The 7,042-nt window shown below is 52.9% G+C and overlaps 1 protein-coding gene across 1 annotated transcript in view; it reads left to right on the top strand.

The window, feature by feature from the left end:
• Nucleotides 1-2,785: 2,785 nt before the first annotated feature.
• The window catches only part of FAM167A (family with sequence similarity 167 member A), a 42,601-nt gene continuing 38,344 nt past the window's right edge, over nucleotides 2,786-7,042 (top strand). Inside the window, exon 1 of the mRNA XM_059177302.1 lies at nucleotides 2,786-2,989. The gene's annotated coding sequence lies outside the window, so the exon portion shown is untranslated. The remainder of the gene's footprint in view (nucleotides 2,990-7,042) is intronic.

Raw genomic sequence — 7,042 nt, 5'->3', positions numbered from 1 at the left:
AGGCCATTTTTAGTTTGTAGTGGAGTTTCCTGATGTTGCCACTTACAAAAACTAGTCACTGTAGAAAACACAAAAAATTAATGCAAGTCTACAGAAGGTTTTTAAATCCTGTTAGTCTACCACCCAGAGATAAGCGCAACTCATATATGCATATACCCTCCTAATCTTTTTTTTTTTTTTACCACATATAAAAAATTTAGACATTAGATATTAGAATTAAAGCTTTCATAATGTCTTGTTTACATAGACATTTGGTATCCCTGCCCTATTTACTTGGCATGAAATCAGTAGCATATCCTACATCATCAAATAGTTTTTGAAAATATTTGTATGACTATGTACTGCCCTATGCTAGAGGTCTAAACATAACTCATTTGATCGCTGTGTAGTGTTAGATATTAGGCTGAGACTGTTCCAACAGAAACTTGGTTCCTTCTCCTCTTCTTCATCTTCTTTTCCGACTTTCCCAGTCTTTCATCACCGACTACCCTCCTGCCCAGGCATATGCCAGGCTGACTGGGAGGCTCCAGATAAGACCTGACCCCTGCCCCGGCCTGGCTGCCTGTCCACATGAAGACAGAAGACAGTGCACTCTTCAGAAAGCAGAACAGGAGCCTCATGCCAAGTGAGGGGTTAGGGGAGTGAAGGTCATAGGAGGCGTTTCCAGATGGGGTGGGAAATCTCTAGGAAGAAGACATTGGAGCACTTCCCACACTGGAGCCAGAACACACTGGACCGAAGGAGGGCAAATACTCAGAATTCAGCACAGGCCCCGTGTGTCTAGGTACACCCCACCCAAGAGAAGGCTGAGTCCCTGAATCTGGACCAAGCCCTCTGCCTGCAAACATGGCTCTTGTCCCGCTCAGCTGACAGCCTTAGAGGGAGACAGATATTAATCAATCACATAACTTCACAAATGAAGATAAAAATTACAGCTGGTCCAGGAAGGAGAGGTGGGTAGTACTATGAGGACATATAACCTGGGGTTCCCTCGGGAGACAGAAATGTGGCCAGCCCCATGTGGAAGGAAGGAGCAGGTGTGGAGAAAGACCCAGAAGAATGATGGTGTGGAAAGCAGAGCAGCAACGCAAGGTAGAATCCAAGGGGTGGGCGGAGGCAGACCACGCAGGCCTGATGGGCCTTGCTGGTTTCTTATCTTGGGAGGAACGGAAGCTGTTTGGAGGGCTTTAAGCAGGGAGCAGCCAAGATCAGATTTCGATTTTGAAGAGTGTGCTCTGGCTGTGGGCGAGTCACTGGCTCAGGGGCGGGGGCAAGAGTGGGTGCAACACGGACTGGAAGAGGCTGTGTTGGAGCTGGGGCAGGCTGACGGTGACTTGGGCCAGGGTGGTGGCAGAGGGGATGGGAAGAAGTGGAAGGATTGGATCGATATTTCCAGAATCAAGTTTGAGTCAATAATGTGATTTTTTTTTTCAAAGAAATTCCCGTTGAAGTACACTTGTGAGCTAGAAACATGAACCTGTTAGCAAAAAGAGGTGCTCACATTAGCAGGATGTCTCCTTAGACAACGTCCCGGGGTAGACATCCTAGTGAAGGCAGAAAGGAAGGAAGTGGGACAGGCCCCAGATGGGGAGTTGCAGTGAGGGGCCGGGCACCAGGGGGCTGCACAAGGGGCTCAGCCTCTGAGTTGCAACAACTAGACCTGCCCACCGAACCGGGCAAGTCACTTTGCAGTCCCACACCTCACTGTGTACCTCTGCTCGTTGGGAAAACAACGCGGGCTCTGCACCCACCCCCACTCCTGTTGTTGTCAGGATGGCAGATTAGATCATTTCGGAGGATCCTGCCAACCTCAAGTGTCTTAGGAAAGGAACTTGGCCATGCCCCAGGCTGCCCTAAGAATGAAGCCAACTTCCAGTAATCACCCCTGGGGTCAGAGGTTCCAGGAGAAAGTGGAGCCCTTGAGCTCCAGACCGGAGTCCTGGGTGTCCAGGCCAGGAGAGGGCAGCCCTGGCTGGGTCCGGGATGACTTGTAGGTTCCTGGAGCTGTAGGCGCTGGTACAGCAGGGACGGGACCTTCCAATGTAACTATCTACCGTGGTTGACACAGCACAGAGAAATACATGCCGGAAGGCACCCCGTGATTTGTGGGGAAAACACGTGCTCTGGGGGCAGGCCCCTCCAAAGCACTCCCAGCTCCTCTGGGAGACAGATCTGGAAAAAGTCTGTTTCCACTTAACCTCTGGTTTCTGCGGAGTCTCTCTGAGCCTCAGGTTCCTCATCTGTAAGCTGGAAATGCCCACATCTCCCTGCAGAGGCGCTGGGATGGTGGGGCATATATTAGACACTCCGTAATGGGAGGAGCTGCTGCGAATTTGAACTCAAGCCCCCTGTGAATGGGGTGTCGGATCTGGGCTCGCCCACGCGCGCTGCAAGGTCATTCTCTTCCCCCCCCCCACCCCCATACAGGCAAATTGCTGACAGTGGCAAAGCCACGTTGCCATGCTTGGGGGGTGGGGAGACTGCTTCGGTTTCGGATTTAATAAAATTTTTTAAAAAGGAGATATTTGGGTTTGGTTTCGTCTAAGGTTTGGCAAATGTGTGTGATTTGCTTCTCCTTGTGGCTGGGCGGCGGCTCCGGTTCAGGTCCTGGTGGGAAAGAGCAACTAGTGGGCTTTAGGACCCGGCTGCCCGTCGGCTGGACCCCGAGGTCCCGGGTCCCAGGTCCCGGGAGCGTCGGGTAGACAGGCTTGAATGAGAGGCTGGCGGAGACCGGACTGAAACCGCTCAGGGTGGAATAGCTCCGCCGTCGCCAGGCAACCACCCTGACGCAACGCAAAAAAAAAAAAAAAAAAGTCCCTTAAAAAAAAGAATAGTGCTGAGAATTCACGGGAGCAGAGAGAAAGGGAGGCAGAAGCCAGCTCAGCCCCGAGGCTGGAGCCAGAGGCTGCGGCGCCAGGAGCCCACGTCCCGAGAAGAAGGCTGGGAGCTAGGGGACTCCCTTGGGAAGGGCCTTGGAGCGCCTCGGAAGGTGGGTTCGCGACCCGGGTGAGACGTTCCCAGGACTGGGGTTGGAGCTGGGTGCCCCGCTGAGGGTGGTGCGGCTGTGGCCCAAAGGCGGCTGCAGGGGAGGGGGCTTGAGGTCGCAGGTCCCTAGAGCAGACACAGGCAGAGAGCAGTCTGGCGGGGCGGGGGCCGGGTAGGGGGGAGTGACTGGCGAGCACCGATCCCAAAGCACCCTGGAGTGGACACCCCGCAACCCTCCCGCAGGAGAGCGGGATCCTGCCTCACCGTCCCTGGAGGCTCACTTGTCTCATGGGGAATGGGACAGCCTGCTGGACTCTATCTCCCACATCCTTGCTGTTCCCTTATATGGCTAAGATCTTGATGGAGGTTTGGGGTACACTGAGAGGGAGGAGCCCCACTCAGTCCCTCCAGGTCTATTCCCAGACTGTTTGTTGTCTCTAAGGCCGCCCTATCCCCTCCAACCTACTTCAGGCACAGTGACATCAAGGTCCTGCCCCAAGGATACAATCCCTAACTCAGAAGAAGTGACCCAGGGCACTTGGGCCCTGGGTGTTCTGAAGGGCTGAGGCCAGTGTGATCAGAGGGAACTGCACTGCCCAAAGGGCCCCAGGGGAAGGAGCAGGTCAGCCTTGAGACTGCCCTCCCCACCTCCACCCCAGGGTTCACTAAGAGAAGGCAGGAAGGTCTGTGGTCCTTGGCTTGGGCACAGGTGTCTCCCTCTACCAAGTCAGGTTGGATGTTCTGCTTTTATTTTTATTTTTATTTTTTTTTAAAGATTTTATTTATTTATTTGACAGAGAGAAATCACAAGTAGATGGAGAGGCAGGCAGAGAGAGAGGGAGAGAGGGAAGCAGGCTCCCTGCTGAGCAGAGAGCCCGACGTGGGGCTCGATCCCAGGACCCTGAGATCATGACCCGAGCCGAAGGCAGCAGCTTAACCCACTGAGCCACCCAGGCGCCCCGGATGTTCTGCTTTTAAAATAATCCCTTATTGTCTGTGTCTAGTTTTCATCCTCTGTGGCATGTGGTTCCTCCTGAGAAGATCCAGAAGGTAGGCTGATTCTAGGTTGGTGGATCATGACCTCCTCTTAAACTCACAGGCACGTTCGCCCGGATTAAGTTGCCATCAACTCCCAGCCATTTCTGGTGAATCCCGGGTGGGATGAGCTCAGGTCACCATCAACAGCAGAATCCCCTAAGTGCCTAAGGGAGCCAGGGCTTCAAAGCAGCTTCCCTTCTGATGCCCCAGAGATGGTCCTGCCGCCCACAGGACAAGGAGTGGAGAGGGGAGAGTGTTGTCTCTCTGTGAGAGTGCTGTCCAGAAAGAGCGAGGAGGCCATGGCGCCTCGAGCCTGACCACGACCGCTCATTTCTGCTAGTCTGTTTTTAAGAGGTTTGGCAGAGCAGCCATGAGCTGTGCTTAGAGTGGACAAAGATGACAGCTCTTTTCTTAGTATACTTACCGAGCAGGCACTGCTTGACCACCCTTGTCATCCTTTGGTCATTTTATTCTCACAATAGCCCCCGGAGGGGCCACTGTATCCCCATTTTGCTGATGGGACTCCAAGAGACTAGGTAACTCTGTATGGCTCAGGTAGCTAGTGAAAGAGCAGGGAGAGTCAGCCTCCTGTGCCTGACTCGTAAGACAGTGCTCTCAAAGGAAAACTGCTTTGGAAGATCCGAGGGAAGAGGTCCAGAGAGGGGGAGAAAAACAGTTGCACCCAGAGAAAATGAGAGCTCTGTGGCAGGGCTTATCCTGTGTCCGGGGACTGTGCGCTACCATCCTGAGGGACCCCGTGCAGACAGGAAATCCACCTCTTGCATCAGGAACCTGAAAGGCTCTGCAGTCAGACTGGCTCGCTTCAACCACACTTGTCTCAAGTGTAAAGAAGGGCTCTCCCTCACCCCCTTCTTCTCCCTGCCCACCAGACGTCCCCCAACTTCTCAGGCACTTGTTTCTCTCTCGTCCTCCCAAATACATGCATGGATTTGCACGAGATGAATAGTCCCATTTCCGTATCTACCAGCTTGGCCTCCCTCCAAAACCAGACTCTGATGGGGAAGTAAATTAAGGCAGTGCCTAACTGTTTGCTCAGAGAGACCCACAGAGCCCCAGGCCAAGGGGGGAGAAACTGCTTGTTAGGCTTCTCACACACTCCGGTGGTTTTCTCTAGGTAAATTTTGCTAGTGGAAAACTCCTGTGGTGCCACACAAGCATCTGGAATTTTCAGACCCCTCCGGAGCTATGCTGTAACTGGCTGTGGCTCTTTGCTTGACTGGGATGTTGAGCTGCTTGCAAAGCTGGAAGATGAATGATAAGCTGACCCGGTTGCTCCCTGGTTTATAGAATAAGGTTGAGAGAGTTCTTACTAATTGGAAATCTCCTAGGATTAGCCTGGATGGCCCTCAATACACAAATGTACCCTGGGACGTGTATTGGGGTGAGGAGAAAGGAAAGAAAAGGCAAATTCTGAAGTAGTGGTCAGGCTGAGCTCGGAAGGTGTGAGGCGGGGCTACAGAGAGGGTGGGAGCAGGGAGAATGAGATGGGGGGTGGGAAAGGAGGTTAGTCGGGAACTTGGCAATCAGCCTGTAGAGTTTGGGCTGCCCTAGAGGGTCGACTTGCCAACATGAGTTTGGAAGGCTGCAAATGTCAGCTTTTCCATGGTTAGGACAGTTGCCCTGGTGTGTGAAAGCCCAGAACTCCCCCTGCCCCAATTCTCTCTGGACAAGTGTGGGAGAGAAAGGAAAGAAAACAAGAAAGAAGGTGGGCAGGAGGAGAGATTAGAGGCTTGCACTCCCCACACCATCTGCTTTCCTTCTGAATGCTCCCTGACCCCCTACCCCAAGCATGGAACAGGCTTACCCAGGAACCTGGAAAAGTCCTTAGGGAAGGGAGTGCATAGGGCAGCAGCCCATCTCCTTGTGGGCACTGTCCAGTCCAGGGAAGGTTCTCATCCTTAGGGGTAGAGGAGTAACAAGCTCCCCGGCATCAGCGGCCTTCTCCCCATAAGCCCCTGCCCAGCAACCATTACAGAGTCCTGGGAAGGGGTCAGGGTTCATCTTATCCAGGGGTATAGCCTGAGCTCCATTTCTTCAAGATAATCTCTCCGGTATGGCCAGAAACCCAACCCCCAACCTGCCCCCCACACACTCAGAATCTGATCTAATTGTGGGAGCTAGTAATGGGTCCCAAAAGACTTCCTCATACATCTTGTCCCTTGAGACCACGAAGGGAAGGCCCAGCTCAGAGCTGCTTTTCCGGCTACTTAATGGGCCCAGACAGTGACCTTCACTGTGGCCACAGTTTCAAGGCTTACTGAAGGCCGAGCAGCATTTCCTCATTCCAGGAAACCAACAGAGCCTCTGAGTGTGAACTGGGCACTTCAGCCGCAGAGGCCAGCTGGGGAACTCTCAGGCGATGAGTACCCAGGTCCTGGATCGGGATCCTTGCCTGGCAGGCCTCTCAGGGCCCTGACTCTTCACCCCCACAGTGTGAAAGGAAAGTGACACTACCTCCTTAGTCCGGTGAGCATTGACATATGCGGTGCCCTGGGGACACTGAGATTCTATTAACTGACTTAAGTCATAACTCTAGGGTTTGGCTGGGTTGGATTTTGTTTATTTGTTGGATGGCAACCCCTGCAAGGAAGGTGAAGGCGAGCCTCGTTAGCAGGTTGGATGAAAGCAAGCCTCAGACCACATTGTGCTGTAGATGTAGACATTTTTTTTTTAAGATTTTATTTATTTATTTGACAGACAGAGATCACAAGTAGGCAGAGAGGCAGACAGAGAGAGAGAGGAGGAAGCAGGCTCCCCGCTGAGCAGAGAGCCCGTTGTGGGGTTCGATCCCCAGACCCTGAGATCATGACCTGAGCCGAAGGCAGAGGCTTTAACCCACTGAGCCACCCAAGCGCTCCTGTAGACATTTTTTTAAAGAAATATTTTATTTATTCATTTGAGAGAGAGAGAGCACAAGCAGGGGGAACGTCAGAGAGTGAGGGAGAAGCAGGCTCCCCACTGAGCTCAGAGCCTGACATGAGGTTCAGTCCTAAGACCT

Source organism: Mustela lutreola, chromosome 1, assembly GCF_030435805.1.
Source record: "Mustela lutreola isolate mMusLut2 chromosome 1, mMusLut2.pri, whole genome shotgun sequence".
Classification (NCBI taxonomy): domain Eukaryota; kingdom Metazoa; phylum Chordata; class Mammalia; order Carnivora; family Mustelidae; genus Mustela; species Mustela lutreola.
The sequence above is the reverse complement of the archived record's forward strand: the minus strand, read 5'-3'. Positions and strand labels throughout refer to the sequence as shown.